Consider the following 20,490-nt stretch of genomic DNA (forward strand, 5'->3'; position numbering starts at 1 on the left):
ATTGCATGTTAAAACTGTTATCTTGTTATGGATATAGGCTAAATGGGCCTAGATGATGAATCGGCTAAGTAGGGCCCATTAGGGGTTTTTGGCCCAATAACTCGATTTCGCTAAAAATGAGCCAGAATTACTGTTTGCACCCATGAATTGTTTGTAACCGTTAATGAACATGGAAACCCTAATTTTTGGTAAAATTACAAGATTACCCTTATAATATGAAAATGATCGTTTTGCCCCTAGGTAAAAATGACCATTATACCCCTAGGGTTTATATATGAACTTAATGCATGGGATTTTGATAAACATGATATGTATGATATGCATATGATATGTATGATATGCACATGACATGTATGATATGCACATGATATGTATGATATGCACACGAGATGTTCATAAATGCATTGGGTTGGGTTTTTATATGGATGGAGGAAGTACAAAAAGGGCTTATGCCCCAGTTATTAAAAGGGCTTATGCCCCAGTTATTAAAAGGGCTTATGCCCCAATTATTGAAAGGGCTTTGCCCCAGTTATTAAAAGGGCTTTGCCCCAGTTGTTAAAAGAGGCTAGGCCTCCAGTTATATGATAAAGCAGCTATGCTGCCAGTGGAGAGTTATGGCGGGGTGGGTCGAGTAAATCCCCACATAGTGTGTTGGTTGGTACGGGTGGAGAGTAGCGGATGGTGGGTTGAGTAGTCTCCCCAAATGGGTTGCATTCTTTCATTGACATTATATGTGATATTGAAATGGGCCTATGGGCCATACCGTTTACAGTAAAGGCTGTGGCCCAGTAATATGAAATATAAAAAGGCTTCGGCCTAGTGTTATGAAAAATGAAATATGAAAAGGGCTACGGCCCAGTACATGTTGAGATTAGATTTGGGCTTAGGCCCAACAGGCTGTTATTGTTTTGGGCTCTAAAAGGGGCTTGTTGCACACTGAGTTTCCAAACTCACCCCCCTTTCCATAATCTTGCAGGTGAGCTTAGATGTGGGGACTTGGGCCGGAGGGGATTCAGAGTAGCCACGGTGATCGTCTTTGGGCTTTTAAATAAGCGTTGGTTTTCATTAAATTTCCTTTATTATTTATTTTTGGGTTGTAATAAGGCCATTTTTAACTTTTCTTTTATTTCCTTTCGGGATTATTTTTTTTAATAACTTTAAAATTGGTTGATAATTATTCAAAAGGGGCAAGACTTAGGACGTGATTTCAAAACAATATTTGATTTCAAAATATCACAACACCACGATTAATCGATTTATCAAAGACGTCCACTTAAACAAACTTAAACTCGATATAACAAAGTGTGGCTATGGTTGTGGGCATGTCTAGGATTGGATCCAATCAAAGAGCTTGGTACTTAAGCAGCCTTCATGGCTCACCTCCTCTGTTACGGATTCCTACCTGGTGCCCAGCTCCCATTCACTTTGTTAGCTTAACAAAAGTCGGTTTTTAAAGCACTAAAACGAAACATGGGTTTTTAACTTCAATGTGGCACATCAGATTCGGCCATAACGTCTGGCCCGAGTTTGGGGTGTTACATTTAGTGGTATCAGAGCTAAGTTGTAACAACTCGGATGTGGATCCGGTCCAAAAATTTTTCAAAAATTTGGGCCTAAGAAGGGTATTTTTGGAAATTGTTTTTGGAAAGTTCATTTCAAAAATGTTTTACTGAGTATACATGTTAAAATGGTTTAAATTTTTCGGGTTTTTGAAATTTGGTAACCAAGAAGTGGCACATGAATCTCCTAAGCACCAAGTCTGTAAGTATTTACATTCCTCATATTACCTTTGTATTAAGATATTATCAGTAGATAGAACCGAGACCATATCATGACATTATAACTAGGGCAACCCTAAAACTCTAGAATACCGAGACGTAGCTAGGCTATGATTCTGTGAAAATAGAAACTTTAAAATACCATTTCTGCATAAGACATGTGAATAAATAGTAAATTTTTTGAGATCTCTGTAGTTAATTGATATGTGTACAGGTAATGTAGAGTATTGATATGGATTCTGAGGGTAAGCAAAGTCTGCCAACTTCGGGTAGCGGTAACTCGGAGCTTGGTACTGAGGCACTGGCCAAGTTAGTAAGGAAAGTGGTAGAGGAAGTATTGGATACCAAAATTAAGGAAATTAGGGAAACGCTTCAAGCAGGGTGCTTGGAGTGTAAGAAAAGGAAGGATTCTAGTTCTTAGAAAACCAAGCCTCGTTCTCTGAAACATGTTAAGGCACAACCAAACTATCCAATCTGCAAAGACTGCAACAGACGTCATCCGGGTGAATGCCATAGGAAGACAGGAGCATGTCTTAGATGTGGGTCCAAGGAGCATCGAGCTCGGGATCGCCAAGTTTATTTTATTTAAATATGTGTTACAAATTGTATGCGTGCTTGATAAATGTTTCTTTACTTTGGTAATTAGATGTTCTGGGTCGTACTAAGAATTATTTTTAATTAGAGTCGTAGCGGAAGCATAGAGGTTTGACTTGAGTAATACGGTTAGTTGATAGTTAGAAATTTCGAGGACGAAATTTCTTTAAGGGGAGTAGAATTGTAACACCCTGAATTTGGGCCTAGAAGTATTGGGCCTTGAGTGGGGGTCCGTAAGGAGGTTGTATATAGGTATTTAATTGTGCAATGAAATGACACAATTAAATGTCCACTTTGGTGGTTAATGGCCCTGAGAAGTGTTAGAGAAATCTTGGGTTCAAACTTGGGCTTTAGCAAAAATTTTGGTATTAAGTGAAAAAAACCTGGATGCTTGGATGAGGGTTTTTAAATTATTGTGTTAAATAAATGACACAAGGAAGCTTGTAGTCTAGTGGTTGTGGCGTCATTAAGGTTGTATGGGAGCCTGGGTTCAAGCCTTGGCTCTTGCAATTTATTTTGGGTTTTTTAAAGGGAACCTGGACTTTGCCCTTTAGACCTTATAATTAATTGGGGATAAAATATGACACAAAAGCCTTGTGGCTTAGTGGCAAGTAGCGTCTTGAGCATTTAAGGGAGGCATAGGTTCGAATCCCATGGCAAGCAAAGAGCATTTATTTTGCTAACAGGCGGCAAGAGTTGGTGTTGAATTTAAACTCTAATGTTGGAGGATCCCACATCGAAAGCTAATATAAGAGTGGTTGTGAAGTGGCTTTAACTAGAGGAACCATGAAGAGAGTAAATGTACCTTTCTTGGTGATCCCTTTCATTTGTATGGCGTGCTCGTTTGGGTTGGGCGTCGGCTAAGAGTGCTCGGAGCGTGGATTAACTCCAGTCTCCTATCAGGTGTGTATTTCTTACTACTCTAGCTGTAGGATGGCTACTTTGGGCCGCGATGGGCCGAAATGGGTCATGTGGGCCCAATGGGCCTACGGGCCCAATTGGATAAGTTGTTTGATTGTGTAGTAAATATTAGACTAGGCTAGGTGAATCTCATATCTGTGGCTAGATTTGGGCTAAAAGGGCCACACGAGCGTGTGGGCCCATTAGGGCTAAGAATAGGCTTTTGGCCCATTCGTATTGTTATCCCTGTTTAGAATACTTTAGTTTACTAAAATTACCGAAATACGCTTAGCTTGTAAAAATACTGAAATACCCTCGATTTGTAAAATTACTGAAATACCTTCGACTTGTAAAATTACCAAAGTACCCCCGATTTACAGAATTACCATTTTACCCCCGATTTACATAATTACCATTTTACCGTCGTTTTACCCTCGACTTACAGAATTACCGTTTTACCCTCGATTTACAGAATTATCGTTTTACCGTCGATTTATAGAATTACTGTTTTACCCTTAATTTACAAAATTACTGTTTTACCCTCGATTTACAAAATTACTAAAATACCCTTGGTTTACAAAATTACCAAAATACCCTCGATCAGTAAAATTACCAAAATACCCCTAGTTGGTAAAATTACCAAAATACCACTGGTTTGTGAAATTACTTGAAATACCCTCAATTTGTAAAATTACCAAAATACCCCGATTTACAAAGTTACGAAAATACCTTGACTTTCTAAAATTATAGAAATACCATTGGTTTACAAAATTACTGAAATACCTTTGGTTTGTTGATTTACCAAAACACCCTTGTAGGATGAAATGACTAAAATGCCCCTATTAGGGTAAAGTGACCGTAAAGCCCTTGTAGGGTAAAGTAACCGTAATACCCCTGTATGGTAAAATGACGAATATGCCCTTATGTTCTGTGTGACTGATGTGCTTAGGATTTACATATATTGATATTGGATTAGTTAAGTTTGAGTGATGTGGTGGTTATCGTGGCGATTGATTTTGGAAACGTTTCAACTTCAACCCGTAATGTGTGTACTAATCCTCGTAATAGCTTAGATTAATATTTCTTTGAAAAGCCGAAAGCTTCATATTTTAGTGATTCGGGAATTAATATTTAGATCTATTTTCTACGCACGTTTAAGTTGGATTCATAACGGATATGGGGTAGGAAGGTATTTGGAACGTTCTTCAACGAGTAGATCTCTTGGTAAGTATTCGAACCTTCTTTCCATTTGTATCTTGTGGTTTAAGAAAAGTGAAAACCCTCTCGTCGACTAAGGCTAAAAGGGTTTTGGTGTTATTTGGTTTGTTGGTGCTAGTGAGGATTAAAAGCTACCGATCGAGGAGTGTGTGAAAAGCTGGGATCATTGGAGTGACTAAATCTAGTCATCAACTTCGGCAAAGGTATGAACCCAAGGGCCATTGTGGATGGTGGCCGAATGTGTAAGTGATGATAATAGGTAGTTTTCGATTTGGTTTAATATTAACATGGTGTAATCTATTAACGGTTTATTATAGGAGAAATCACATAGGAGATCTTGACGAGGAATATCGCAAACAGGTGTGTAACGAACCCTTTTCATAGCTTAAAGCGATAAATGCCGAAAAGCCGAAATGCCGAAATTCTGGCATTTCGAGGACTTGTGAGCAAGCGAACGCTCACTAGTTAGTTAGAATCGATGAGATGATGATTGGGAATAATGGAAATGGTAAGGACGTGTTTTTGGCGTTCACGGTAAGTTGGGCCTCGAGGGGCTGAATTAGGGCCCAATAGGCTTTCGGGCCCATTTGGGTAAATTTGGTAGGAAATGGAAATCTGTTAAATTGCATGTTAAAACTGTTAATACTGTTATGGATATAGGCTAAATGGGCCTAGATGACAGAATCGGCTAAGTAGGGCCCATTAGGGGTTTTTGGCCCAATAACTCGATTTCACTAAAAATGGGCCAGAATCACTGTTTGCACCCATGAATTGTTTGTAACCATTAATGAACATGGAAACCCTAATTTTTGGTAAAATTACAAGATTACCCTTATAATATGAAAATGACCGTTTTGCCCCTAGGTAAAAATGACCATTATACCCCTAGGGTTTATATATGAATTTAATGCATGGGATTTTGATAAACATGATATGTATGATATGCACATGATATGTATGATATGCACATGACATGTATGATATGCACATGATATGTATGATATGCACACGAGATGTTCATAAATGCATTGGGTTGGGTTTTTATATGGATGGAGGAAGTGCAAAATGGGCTTATGCCCTAGTTATTAAAAGGGCTTATGCCCCAGTTATTAAAAGGGCTTATACCCCAGTTATTAAAAAGGCTTATGCCCCAGTTATTAACGGGCTTATGCCCTAGTTATTAGAAGGGCTTTGCCCCAGTTATTAAAAGAGCTTTGCCCCAGTTGTTAAAAGAGGCTAGGCCTCCAGTTATATGATAAAGCAGCTATGCTGCCAGTGGAGAGTTATAGCGGGGTGGGTCGAGTAAATCCCCACATGGTGTGTTGGTTGGTACGGGTGGAGAGTAGCGGATGGTGGGTTGAGTAGTCTCCCCAAATGGGTTGCATTCTTTCATTGACATTATATGTGATATTGAAATAGGCCTATGGGCCATACCGTTTACAGTAAAGGCTTTGGCCCAGTAATATGAAATATGAAAAGGCTTCGGCCTAGTGTTATGAAAAATGAAATATGAAAAGGGCTACGGCCCAGTACATGTTGAGATTGGATTTGGGCTTAGGCCCAACAGGCTGTTATTATTTTGGGCTCTGAAAGGGGCTTGTTGCACACTGAGTTTCCAAACTCACCCTCCTTTCCTTAATCTTGTAGGTGAGCTTAGATGTAGGGACTTGGGCCGAAGGGGATTCAGAGTAGCCACGGTGATCGTCTTTGGGCTTTTAAATAAGCGTTGGTTTTCATTAAATTTCCTTTATTATTTATTTTTGGGTTATAATAAGGCCATTTTTAACTTTTCTTTTATTTCTTTTCGGGATTATTTTTTTTATAACTTTAAAATTGGTTGATAATTATTCAAAAGGGGCAAGACTTAGGACGTGATTTCAAAACAATATTTGATTTCAAAATATCACAACACCACGATTAATCGATTTATCAAAGACGTCCACTTAAACAAACTTAAACTCGATATAACAAAGTGTGGCTATGGTTGTGGGCATGTCTAGGATTGGATCCAATCAAAGAGCTTGGTACTTAACAGCCTTCATGGCTCACCTCCTCTGTTACGGATTCCTACCTGGTGCCCAGCTCCTATTCACTTTGTTAGCTTAACAAAAGTCGATTTTTAAAGCACTAAAACGAAACATGGGTTTTTAACTTCAATGTGGCACATCAGATTCGGCCATAATGCCTGGGCCGGGTTTGGGGTGTTACATGAGAACTTTGAGATGAATTGATTATGCCTTGAAAGAGTATTGCATCATGAGCTCATCTATGTTACTTGATTGATATGAAGATTTTGGTGACTAACATATTTGATTGAATGTATGTTTAGGCAATTTATCCAAATGGATGGAAACATAACATTGTATGCCTATATTTAATAAGCAAGATTGGTAAGTTTAGTTTCCGTTATACAAACTTACTAAGCATGTAATGGTTACTCCGTTTTATTTTCCCCTGTTTTATAGTGCTCGGAAGCTCGCAATGGTTGGAGATCACTGGAGCATCGTCACACTATCAACTAGTCATTTGGGGTATACTTAGTAAAATCATTTTGGTATAATGGCATGTATAGGACAACTTGGCCAATAGTGGCTTGAAATGTTATTTTGTAACCTAGCCATTGAAATGGCTAGTAATGGTTCATTTTGGTATGACTAAGTAGATTATTATGATATATATATATATACACATGTGTTATGTTAAGAATATGTGATCAATGTTATGAATGCTTAAGTTAAACTAAGGTAAGGTTGTAATCATGTATGCTTGTTGTGATATGCCTTGTGAATGATGAAAATTGCCCAATTTGAATGCTTGAATTAGCTGGTATTGGATGTGTGTTTCAAGTGCAGATCTTGGGTGAAATTTTTGGCGAGAAATGAAGTTAGAAATGGCTTCATTTTGTCCACATGGGCAGACACACGGTGTGTGTCTAGACCGTGTGTGGCACACGGCCTAGTAACATGGGCATGTGGTTAGGCCATGTGTCCCCTGCACCTTAATTTTGAAAAAAAAAATGCTCAGAATTGAGCACACGGGTAGAGACATGGGTGTGTGTCTCACCCGTGTGTGCCACACGGCCTATAACACGGGTATGTGTCTTGGCCGTGTGAAACCTGCACCTACTTGCGAATTGAAATAATTAACCACACGGCCTAGCACACGGGCATGTGGCATGGCCGTGTGTGCAATTCAGAAAGTTACACGGGGTCGAATACGGCCTCCAACACGGGCATGTCCCAGGGTCACACAGGTGTGTCCCTTAGACCACACGGGCGTGTGAGCCCTACATCTTGGAAAAATTTCAAAAAGTCATGAAAAGTTTTTAGAGTTCTCGATTAAGTCCAGCCTTGATCCTAATGCTAGTATTGGGCCTCGAGGGGCCGATCGAGGGACGTTATGAATGATCTTGGTAAACGAATAGTAATTTACGAAAATTAATTGAAAAATTTTTTGAATGTTCTGGTAATGCTTCGAAACCTTATTCTGGCGATGGATACAGGTTAGGGGTGTTACACAACTCCCTCTTGTGTCGCACTCAGGGCTTCTCATCAAGAGCTAACCTACATCCTGTTCACATCAGTTCACCTGTAGGAGATTTAATCTGCCATAGCTAAAAAGCTTCAAAAGAAAGGTTGAGAAATATCCTCTTCTCTTCTCCCCCTTTTCACATAAATATATTGATATTTATCCAAATAGCATAGGTGTCCTTTCATTAGGCTCATGCTGCCTTTGTACATACAATTTAGTTGTACCAAACTGAATAGCTTACACTTTTTGTTGTTGTCCTGACAGCTGTTAGGTGCAACGACAATTCTGGGCACAATCTGAAAACACTCATGCAGCAACATCAGTATCAAAACATGAAAAATTTTTGGATAAATAGGCTGATATGCACTGTGTTATAAAATGCAATTTACTGAATTGAAAATGTTGAAATATGTGCTGAAGATAACTAAATGGGTACAAATTAACCAATAAGTAGGGGAGAAAACATATGTTCTTTCTAGTACTATCACACCCCCAAACTTGAGTTTTTATTTTTCCTAAAGTAAAACAGAAACTAGGAAGGCTACACAAGAATTCACTAAGGCAAATGATCATTCTAGCAACTTGAATCACCAAAAACTCTCAATGAATGAGTCACATTCAAATGACAAAATATTGCATCGACAATACATAAGTATGAGTGAAAAAGATTGCAACTTCTTCAAAGCCAGTATCATATTTTAAATCCTAAATTATATCTACCAATATAACATTTATTGTACAATATATGTTTCTCACTCTTATTTTTTTTATGAACGAGGGATATCATTGAATTATTGTACCAGTGTTCCTAAAAAGTAACGATCGAGTGCAACAAACCCTCATGGTTGTGCAACGACAGCCTTTGGCCAGATTCATTTTTCTAATGCTTGTATTGGAGTGTTCCCCCTTTAACATTTAACAATACACCCACATTCGAGTGTCTCTTATTCATAACTATATATGCATTTGAGTAGATGTAAAAGGTAGATTAATTCAAGATTCAAGGAATGCTACTAGTCGTCCTTTACTAATGCAACCTAAATGATTGACAATAAAAATGCAACGACAATGTGCACTAATAAAATGAAAATTATAGCTATATGCAATGCATGAATACTACAACTAAAACTTAAAATAAACTAACTCAATATTCGTCGGCCATCAATGTGGCTGCACGATGTATATTCTTCCTCATATTTTTTTCTCCTTCTTCTTGTGCTTTTTGTCTTTAGAGCGCTTTCTCTTCTTTTCTTTAGGCTTCATATGGTTCTTGTATTGCTCTTCAGTTTTCGCTGTTTCCCTGATATCATTGGTTGCTTCTTGCGTAGGAGGGGTCATGTAACGCCCCAAAAATCTCGAAACCCAAAAATCTTGAAATCCTAAACTTTCTTTGTTTTCGGTTTTGATAAAAATTATGTTTTATGTTCCTAGCCATGTGATAATTATAGTAGGTCTTAATTAAGGTTTGAGTTCGAACCTGGGAATAAATGAAATTATAGTTTAATTATTAAAAGAATCAGGGTTGACAAGTAGTTGGGCTTAATGGGCCAGATACAGGTATGTGAAATTGTTTGGGCTTTGTAAGGGGTTTTGGGCCTAGTATATGATATCCACATAAGACTTAATTAATATATTGTGATCGTGGACAAGTCAAAGGGTTAAGGTGTGGCAACGGGTATATGCATGTCTAGGATTGGATCTAGGGAGAGCTTGGTACTTAAGCGGTCTTAATGACTCACCTCCTCTTCTCTGGAATCCTACCTAGTGCATAGTGTTCGTTCATCTTAGCTCACGGGACTTGTTAATGGGCCAAGCCAAGTGAAAGCCGTAATTAAGAGAAATTACCGAAATGCCCCTAAGGGCGAAAATGACCAAAATACCCCTAGGTGTAGAATGTAAGTTTTATGGATGTGACATGCATACATATGATATTCTGCTTAGGTTGCGTATGGGTGGGAATTATGGAACGGAGGAAGTATATGAGGATCTCACGGTTGCTTAACAATCATGGATTCACCGATGGCTTTTAAAGCCCAATATGTAAATGAAGGTAGTTCCGCAACAGGGCTACCATGGTGTGTGGGCTGGGTGGGTTGATATTCATATCCCCACATGGTGTGACGGGGGATGGAGCTGGTGTGTAGCGGATGGATAATTTGGATGGGATTGCATTGCATAATTGATGAATGATGTTTTTTTTGAATGCTTGTTTTTGCCGAGGGTTGTACACACTGAGTTTGTGAAAACTCACCCCCTATTTTATTTTATTTTCAGGTGATGTTTAGTAGAAGGTTCGATGTTTGAAGGGATCTGGGTGGCCGGCTAGCAAGATAATTCGGACTTGGTTTTTTTAAGCATTTAAGTTTTTATTTCTTTTTAAGTGTGTTTAGACCAGATTGTAATAAGGTTTTCAATTACTACTTGAATTATTATTATTATTTTCATTGTAATTACTAGAAGTTGAACTTGGATTTCTTAAATTATAGTATGTTTTCTACGTTTCCGCAACTAAGTTTTTTTTTTAAATATCAAATGATTTAAACAAGGCTTTTGTAACTAAAAGGTTTTTTTTTAGTTAATTAGGGTTTTTTTAAGAAGGGTTTTCAATGAAAACATGGTTTCCACTAAAACACTTCAATGTAACACGCCAGATTCGACCATAATGTCTGCGCCGAGTTTGGGGTGTTACATTTAGTGGTATTAGAGTCCAGGTTGCAAAACTCGGGTTGTGAATTGGGCCTTATTACTTGGTTTTTTTGTGTCCTACAAAATATATATTTTGAATCACAATGTTTTGGAGAAAGGAAAGTCTTACTAAGCGGTACACCGAGTCTCCGATGTCGAAACCAAGTAAGTATTCTTGTTCTTAAGCCTGTTTAAATTGTTATACAGTAGATAGTTAGAGGGCTACTTTAGATGATTATGTTAGAATGGAACTGAAGCCCGTAGGATCTTGAAACTATAGAGGATTTTCGAAAACAATCTTCTCTTAAATTACTTTTATAAAACATCAGGTTAATTATTAAACTAACTAAAACTTCATAAAATTTTTAATCCAAATAATACACGAATCGACTATGAGTGCTAGAAGAGGTGCAAGCGGCCGTGGTCGAGGCCGCGGAACTGTTAAGGCTGAATCTTCGGCATCGGGCCATATGCCAGATGTTGGAGTAGAAGAGGCTCCGGCCTCACCTGTGGCTGGGAATGGACAGTATGATCGGGCTGCAGAAGAAGATGTATTGTCACAAGCAATGCTGAGAGTTTTGGAAAGGGTCGCTGGGCCCATTAATGGCAGCGAAAATCGAGAGTCCATTCCGAAGCGACTTTGATCGAACGGGGCTGAGATCTTTAAAGGCGTGGCTGGCGTGGCTCCTAACGTGGATGAATATTGGTTGGAGGCTACTGAAAGAATAATGTAGGATTTGGACTGCTCACCAGAACAAAAGCTGAAAGGAGCTGTGTCACTATTAAGGGAAGAAGCCTACCAGTGGTGGTTGACAGTGAAAGAGGGCACCCAACCGAAACGGGTCACTTGGGAGTTCTTCAAAGCTGCATTCCAAGGGAAGTATGTAGGTGCAAGCTATGTGGATGCTAGAAGGAAGGAGTTCCTGAACCTGAGCCAAGGAAACAAATCGATGGCGGAGTATGAGGCTGAGTTTTTACGCCTCAGTAGGTATGCAAGAGTAATGGTGGTAGCGGAGTATGATCGTTGCATTAGGTTTGAGGATAGACTTAGAGATAGCCTCTAGGTACTGATAGCTCCACAAAAGGAGCGAGTTTTCTCGAAGTTGGTGGAGAAGGCAAATATAGTAGAGGAGGTAAAGCCTACTGAGCACTTAAATCGAGAAAAAGAAAGGGGTAAGAGTAAAAAGGAGGCTGAGACTCCTGGTGTTGGACTGATGCCTAGGGCTAGGGCCAGAGTTAATAGGCTAGATAGAGCAGGGCCCCCTACTGTTAATCCAAGGTTGCCACTTTGTGCTGATTGTGGGAAAGGTCATGTAGGCGAGTGTTGGAAGAGGATGGGAGCTTGTCTAGCTTGTGGATCTATGGAGCATAGGATCAGGAATTGCCCTAGAATGTCAGCTCAGGTGTCAGTCGTAGACCGAGGTGGTGTACAGCCACAGAGGGGTGGTCAGCTATTGCGGAAAGATCTTGATTAGGCCAGGGGTGGAAACAATTTGGGTCATGAAGCACCAGGCAAAGGTGCTGGTCATGCTGAGGCGAGACAGCCAGCTTTGGTCTATGCAGCATGTCATCAAGAGGATGGAGACACTCTAGAGGCGAATAGTGGTACGTACTTACCCATAGTGTGCTATTTACCTAAGTTGGAATTAGAGTGCACAGCGGAAGTGTGGTGTTGTAGTCTGTGTTAGTAGTTGGAAATTTCGAGGATGAAATTTCTTTTAGGGGGTAGAGTTGTAACGCCCCAAAAATCCCGAAACCCAAAAGTCCCGAAATCCTGAACTTTCTTTGTTTTCGATTTTGATAAAAATTATTTTTTATGTTCCTAGCCATGTGATAATTATAGTAGGTCTTAATTAAGGTTTGAGTTCGAACCTAGGAATAAATGACATTATAATTTAATTATTAAAAGAATCAGGGTTGGCAAGTAGTTGGGCTTAATGGGCCAGATACAGGTATGTGAAATTGTTTGGGCTTTGTAAGGGGTTTTGGGCCTAGTATATGATATCCACATAAGACTTAATTAATATATTGCGAACGTGGACAAGTCAAAGGGTTAAGGTGTGGCAACGGGTATATGCATGTCTAGAATTAGATATAGGGAGAGCTTGGTACTTAAGCGGTCTTAATGACTCACTTCCTCTTCTCTGGAATCCTACCTGGTGCATAGTGTTCGTTCATCTTAGCTCATGGGACTTGTTAACGGGCTAAGGTAAGTGAAAACCATAATTAAGGAAAAATTACCGAAATGCCCCTACGAGCAAAAATGACCAAAATACCCCTAGGTGTAGAATGTAAGTTTTATGGATGTGACATGCATACATATGATATTCTGTTTAGGTTGAATATGGGTAGGAATTATGGAACGGAGGAAGTATATGAGGATCGCATGTTTGCTTGACAATCGTCGATTCACCGACGGCTTTTAAAGCCCAATATGTAAATGAAGGTAGTTCCGCAACCGGTCTACCATGGTGTGTGGGCTGGGTGGGTCGATATTCATATACCCACATGGTGTGATAGGGGACAGGGTTGGTGTGTAGCGGATAGATAATTTGGATGGGATTGCATTGCATGATTGATGAATGATGTTTTTTTTGAATGCTTGTTTTTGCTGAGGGTTGTACACACTTAGTTTACGAAAACTCACCCCTCTTCTTTTATTTTATTTTCAGGTGATGCTTAGTAGAAGGTTCGATGTTTGGAGGGACTCTGGGTGGTCGGCTAGCAAGATAATTCGGACTTGATTTTTTTAAGCATTTAAGTTTTTATTTCTTTTTAAGTGTGTTCAGACCAGGTTGTAATAAGGTTTTCAATTACTACTTGAATTATTATTATTATTTTCATTGTAATTACGAGAAGTTGAACGTGGATTTCTTAAATTATATTATGTTTTCTACGTTTCTGCAACTAAGTTTTTTTTTAAAAAAAAATATCAAATGATTTAAACAAGGCTTTGGTAACTGAAAGGTTTTTTTTAGTTATTTAGGGTTTTTTTAAAGAAGGTTTCAATGAAAACACGATTTTCGCTAAAACACTTCAATGTAACACGCTAGATTTGGCCATTACGTCCGGGCCGGGTTTGGGGTGTTACAGGTCACTTTGAGTGGTTCGGTATAGACTACTATTGCTAATGAGTTGTGGTGATCCTCACTGGTTACCTCTGTAGCTTCCACCGGTCTAGCTCCATCTCACTCTAGATTATCAGTAGTTGTACACACAAACTCGGATGCATTGACAATATCCTCAACAGATTCTGTCTCAGTAGCTTCTATCTCAGTATTTTCTTCCTTGGCCTTCTTGTTCACAACTTCAACACGGACGTCCTCCTCTTCCACAGCAACTTCCTCCTCAATAGCAGGTGCTTCTTGACCAACAATGAAGTCACCCTTGACTAGGCTATCAATCTGTCACTTGAACTCCTTAACATACCTTGAGTCCTTTTCTTTCTCAACATTAGAGGTGTGCACAATGGGAGGGGATTCTACTGATCTATCTCGACCCCCTAGGTCATCTTCCTCGAAGGAGGGTTCATACTCCTCTAATAATCAGTAGGAACACTAGAAATTCTGGGAGTGGGGTCGGGCATAACTGACATAATGTGGCTACAATAGAGTTGTTATAGGCCATGGTATAAGCGTAGAACAAATTTTGTGATTAGTCGATATCCTCTATTGTCACGACAAGCTTGATCTACTTATTGCTGATGAATTGCCCAACTTCTCGATATCTTTCATTTTGCGCAACAATGATGTCTCTGCAATCAGGTTCATTCCCTTGGTCTCTACCTTTATTTTTCCTTTCCTTGTCTTTCTGGTCTATGCCTCCTTCATTGTCGGCGTATCTTTGATACGAGTCATTTTTTCAATAGATACTTCATTGATCAGACCCTTATTTCCTAGACTTCATCATCATCACAGGACATGATCCATTTCTACTGGCATAGTAGCATCACCAACGATGGGAAAACCAAAATTCCAGTTTTCCATTTAGCACAGTCAGCAATTTCCTGGTGGAGTATTGCACTCACATCAATCGTTCTGCCTTGACAATAGAATGTATAAGGCACATTCTATCGAGGTTGATTGTGGTGCTGTAAGTGGATGGAAGTAACCTACAGTTACCAAAATGAAACCAGATTTTGCTTTGTAGTGGTAGGGAAAAGGGATGCGTCCTATAATTATTTTGATGTGAACCCATCTACAATGCTCCTTCGACACATAAATCTCTCACCAACAAGTCCCTTTTGTTGTCTGTGATATCCTCAATAAGCTTGGAGTGTTCGTCGACATCTACCTTAGTGTTGTACAACTCATTGATTTTATTAGCATCCATAGGATTAAACCTTCTTGAACAAAAATAAAATCCAACTCGTGGTCATAAAGGTTAGTGTAAAACTCATGTACCAATGAAGGAAAGGTGAGTTTGAATACATGTGATGATATATCATGTATAATGTTAATGTTGGCTTGGTTTTAATGTCTTGAATTGGTTGGTATATGTAAGCAAGTGTTAATGTAGGTACAAGGAAAAATTTGGGTGAGAAATTAGGCTTGGAAATGACCTTATTTTGTCCACACGGGTAGACACACGAGTGTGTGTTTCAACCGTGTATGACACATGGCCTTGCGCACGGGCGTGTGGTTTGGCTGTGTGTCCCCTGCATCCTAAAAATTGAAAAACAAAATGCTCAAAATTTGTCACACGGGTAGAGACATGGGCTGGTGTTTCAGCTAGGGGTGAGCGTTCGATCAAATCGAATCGAATCGAATGAAAAAATTTCTTGTCAATCGAGTTGACGAATCATATTTTATCATCCTAATTTGATTTGAAATTTTCTCGAATTGAGTCGAGTGAGATGGAATTCGAATCGAATCGAATCGAGTATATTTGTTCGAGTTAAATTTTAAAAAATAATTTTGGGTCCTTGTAACCACTTTCACCTATCATAATAAAATTTTTCCACCTTAATCAAATTATTTATTAACTTTCATAACCTCATAATTTATTTATTAATTTATTATATACGGGTTAACTTCTTTGCTTGCTTAGTTTTTTCAATTATTTTGATTCTTGTCACTATGTATTTTGGAATTAAAAATATATTAAATGTAAAAATGTGATTTTTAATAAAACTTATTTTAAATATAAAATGTGAAATTGATGCCAATATAAAATTTTAGCACGAATATTTTATCGCATAATTAATAATTCAATTTTAATATTAATATTCAATATGACTAAACAATTCAATAATATAAATAATATAAAATCTAAAATTTAATTTAATAATATAAATAGTATATATAAATAAAATTATTACTATTTATGTTTAGTGATATTTTTGGATAATTTTGATTTTTATTGGAGAGTAAAGGGTGAGAAGTAAAATTTTAGGAAGAAAAGAAAAAGTTTTGGGGAATAAAAGTTTGAGGGAAAGTAATTGGAGGAGTAAAATTTTGGAGGGAAAATATTAAAAAAAAATTGGGAGGGGGGGATGGGTTTGGGGTAGATGGGAGGTGGGATGGGAAGGGAGTAAAAGTTTTAGGGGGAAAGTGGGAGGGAGTAAAAATTTTGGGGTAAAATAAAAAGTTTTGAAGGTTTTTGGGAGTAAAATTTTGAGAAAAAGTAAATGGGAGAGTAAAATTTTGGTGGAAAATGGATTTTGGGTAGATTGGGGGTTGGGATGGGAGGGGGCTAAAAGTTTTTTGGGGAAAGTGGGAAGGAGTAAAAGTTTTTAGAGAAAAGTAAAAAGGTTTGAGAGTTTGGGATAAAAATGTAAAATATTATAGCTTGATATTTGAATTATTCGAATTATTCGAGTAATTCAAATTCGAAAACTCAACTCGATTCGAACTCAAAATTCGAAAAAAATTCGAGTTGACTCGAATAACTCGATTCGTTTAACTCGAAATTTGAATTTTTTTTATTTTTTTGAATCGAATTTAATTTTACTTACCCCTAGTTTCAGCCATGTCAAACACAAGGCCCAACAAATGGGTGTGTGTATTGGCCGTGTGAATCCTGCACCTATTTTTGAAAATTAAATTGTCCACACAGCCTAGCACACGTGTAACACCCCTTAATTATGTCCGAGACCGGAACTGGGCACGAGGAATTACCTGACTTAAACACATGCGTACAATCCTTTCGATGTCATCAAGACTTGTTCAAATTGAAAACTTTTTTTGAACTTTGTTTACACTCCTTAATATAGACCTACGAGGCCTCAAACATCCATTGAAAACCATTCGGGACCAACTCGGGCCCTTTAACTAACTTTAGAAAAATAACTCTTGAAACAGGGCACACACCCGTGTGGAAGGGCAACACGCCCGTGTGGTCATTATAACATGGCCATACTGATGGCCCGTGTGACACACACGACCTAAGCATTTAGGGACACGCCCGTGTCCCATGCCTGTGTTAATTAAATTCTAAATTCGAACCTACAGGGGTTTTCACACGGCGTGACAAACGCCCGTGTCTATGGCCTGTGTCCCTCACACGGCCATGACACGCCTGTGTCCTAGCTATGTCTAAAAACCTTGACATTCTGTTTTTGACGTCAGCATCCAATTTAGGGCATAATGCCAAGGCACACGCCCGTGGCCAGAGGCCGTGTCCTCTACACGGCTGAGACACACGGCCGTGTCTCTACCCGTGTGTTTACTACCAAGCATATTGACTTGCAGATTTTACGTGCAGGGGACACATGGCCAAGCAACACGCTCGTGGGATGATCGTGTGTCACACACGGCCTAGACACACGCCCGTGTGTCTACCCATGTGAACAAAATAAGGCTATTTACAAAGCCTTTTTGCCACCCTTACTTGCACTAAACTATACAACATCTAACATGACAAATCCACACAACAATACAAGGTCTAATCAGCCACACAAGGCATTTTCTCATTGTAATATCTTGATTTTGAGCCTAGTCGGAATAGTGGTTTCGTGACCACAAAATCCGAGATAGAAATAATTATTTTATGATTATTTTGAGATCTATGATATGATTGCATGATTGTGTGAAAATTTCGTGAAGAAATTTTATGCATAAAGTGCTTAAATTGAAATTAGGGACTAAATCGAATAATTTGCAAAACTTGCATTCTAGAAGTTTCTAGTATGATATTGTTTTGAAATATTAATTATGAGGTCTTAAATAGAATTTTACCAATTTCTAAGTCTATGGACAAAAATTGGACATGGATGGAATTTTTGGAAAGTTTAGTAGTAAGGGCATTTTGGTCATTTAGGGGTAAAATGAATTAAAATACAAAATTAAAGCCAATTTTGCTCATCTTCAACCCCATGGCCGAATATAGCAAGGAGAAACCATGGATAGGGTTTTCAAGCTTCCAAGCTCGATTGTAAGTCCGTTCTAGCCTCGTTTTTAATGATTTTTACGTTTTTGGAGTCCCAAGAGCTCGATTTAGCTTATGCTAGCAATAATTTAACCTAGGGTTTATATTTGGAAAAATACCCATAGGTGAAATTTGTGTATTTTGGTGTTTTATGATAGAATATGAGGTTTTAAATTATGTTAGACAACTTGTGCTACTCGGTTTTTAGTGAAAACGAGCAAAAGGGCTTAATCGGTAAAAATACCTAATAGTCATAAGTACATGTTAGAGTGAGAATTTGATGTTGCCATAGAAGGGAAAAATGATCAACATGTCATAAAACATAAGAAAATAGGCTGAAGTTTAATTTACAAGCTTTGGGGCAAAAGTGTAAATATGCAAAAGTTTAGGGGCAAAATTGTAATTTTTCCAAAATATGATTTTGGGTCAATTTGAATAATGTGAGTCCTAATTAGACTATATTTTAAATGATAGAGCAAGGATAACTGAAATTCAGGCTAAAATGGGGAAAATACCAAGTTGTGGATGAAATGGTAAAAGTAGCCATTTTTGCATACGAGGTAAGTTCATGTGTAAATGTAGTAACATAATTGTCATTTTAAGCAATTTAATGTTGTTTGTATGATATGATGCTGATTATTATCATGAAATATTATGCTTTGTGTTTATTGTTGAATAATATGTAATTATGTGAATTACTTGATGAGTATGAACTATCACCGAAGTATCGGTTCCGATATTCCATAGAAGACGGCATATGTGAGATCGAGGGAAAAAAAGCCCGTTTGAACCCTAGGAATAGATTAGGATACAAGTGACATGTCACTAGGATGGTTGAGCATCCGAACTCGTTGAGTTGAGTCCGAGTTCACTTATGGATGCAAATGTCCGAACTCGTTGAGTTGAGTCCGAGTTCACTTATGGATGCAAATGTCCGAACTCGTTGAGTTGAGTCTGAGTTCGTGAGATGTAACTAGGCATCCGAACTCGTTGAGTTGAGTCCGAGTTCACTCATGGATGCGAACGCCCGAGCTCGTTGAGTTGAGTCCGAGTTCACTTATGGGCGGGTTACATGGTAGCTTGGCTACATATGTGGCACTTATGTGCAAACTTTCCATGTATCCGAATTATATTCTGATGTGTTCAACGGGTAAAGTTCTACTAAAATGGAGGAATACTCAAGATGAAAGGGACATATTGGTAAGTGTTGTGAAATGGGTACTTTGAACAGGTATGTACTTAACCCTCGGGTTGAAAAATCGATATAACAACAATATGGTAAGATGATAAATGAAAATGTGATATGAATGTCTTGGTGATGATTATGCAAATGATGTTTTATGTTTGCTTATATGATTATGTTACTTGCTATTTGCATGTGAACTTATTAAGCATTTATGCTTACTCACCTCCTTTTCATTCCTTGTAGTTTTGACAAGCCAGCTCGAAAATCGGGAACGGTCGGAGGCTCGCTCACACTATCCGTATACCATCTTGGTATAATGGCTTGTATATTTTGAGTATGGCATGTATAGCATTATAATCATTTTGTATATATGGTCTTATGATATGATTATTGAGTGGTATGGAAATGCTTGGTAATGATTAGCCATTGGAATGTCTAATCATGATCATATTTGGTGTTATGTATGTCAAATTGCTAGCTAATCCATGGAAACCATGAAATAGGTAAAATTTACCATAAAATAGATTCAGACAGCAGTAGTGACGTGAATTTGAAAAATCACTAAAAATAGTAGAAATGAAATTAAATAATGAATAAGTTATGTAATCGAAGCTTGATGAGTCTATTTTCATATGGAAGAAGCGAAACAGGTATATGAGCTATATTTTATGAGATGTTTAAATTTTTGTGAAATAGGGCCAGAGCAATTTCTGGATCCCCTTTTCTGACTTTGGAAATTCACCATAAATTTTACAAAGATAATTAGAAGTCATGCTTTATATGTACAGATTACTTATTGAGTCTAGTTTTATTAGAGACAAACAGTATAGTCATTGAAGCTCTGTACAGGAGATATCTGATTCATAATACATAGAGGTCGAGTAGTTGAACCTGAAACAGGGAGACTTTAACTAATAAACTGTACTAATTGGCCCGACCAAAAATTCTATAAAAATTTAGTAGATAGATATATGAGTCTAGTTTCAGGAAATATTTACAGAATTGGATTTGAGTTTCAGAACTCGAGATATGATTTTAAAGAGACTGTGATGCGCTTAGCCGACTTGTCTCGAAATTTTAAAATGAATTGTATGAGCTGTTTAATTAATGAATTAAGTCCGTTAACACCTCGTGTTCGACTCCGAAAACGGTCTCGGTACGGGGCGTTACACTCATTCATGCAATTTACTCATCCATGAAAATATCATCATTTGCATATATCAATAATGA

Source organism: Gossypium arboreum, chromosome 12 (assembly GCF_025698485.1).
Source record: "Gossypium arboreum isolate Shixiya-1 chromosome 12, ASM2569848v2, whole genome shotgun sequence".
Taxonomy (NCBI): domain Eukaryota; kingdom Viridiplantae; phylum Streptophyta; class Magnoliopsida; order Malvales; family Malvaceae; genus Gossypium; species Gossypium arboreum.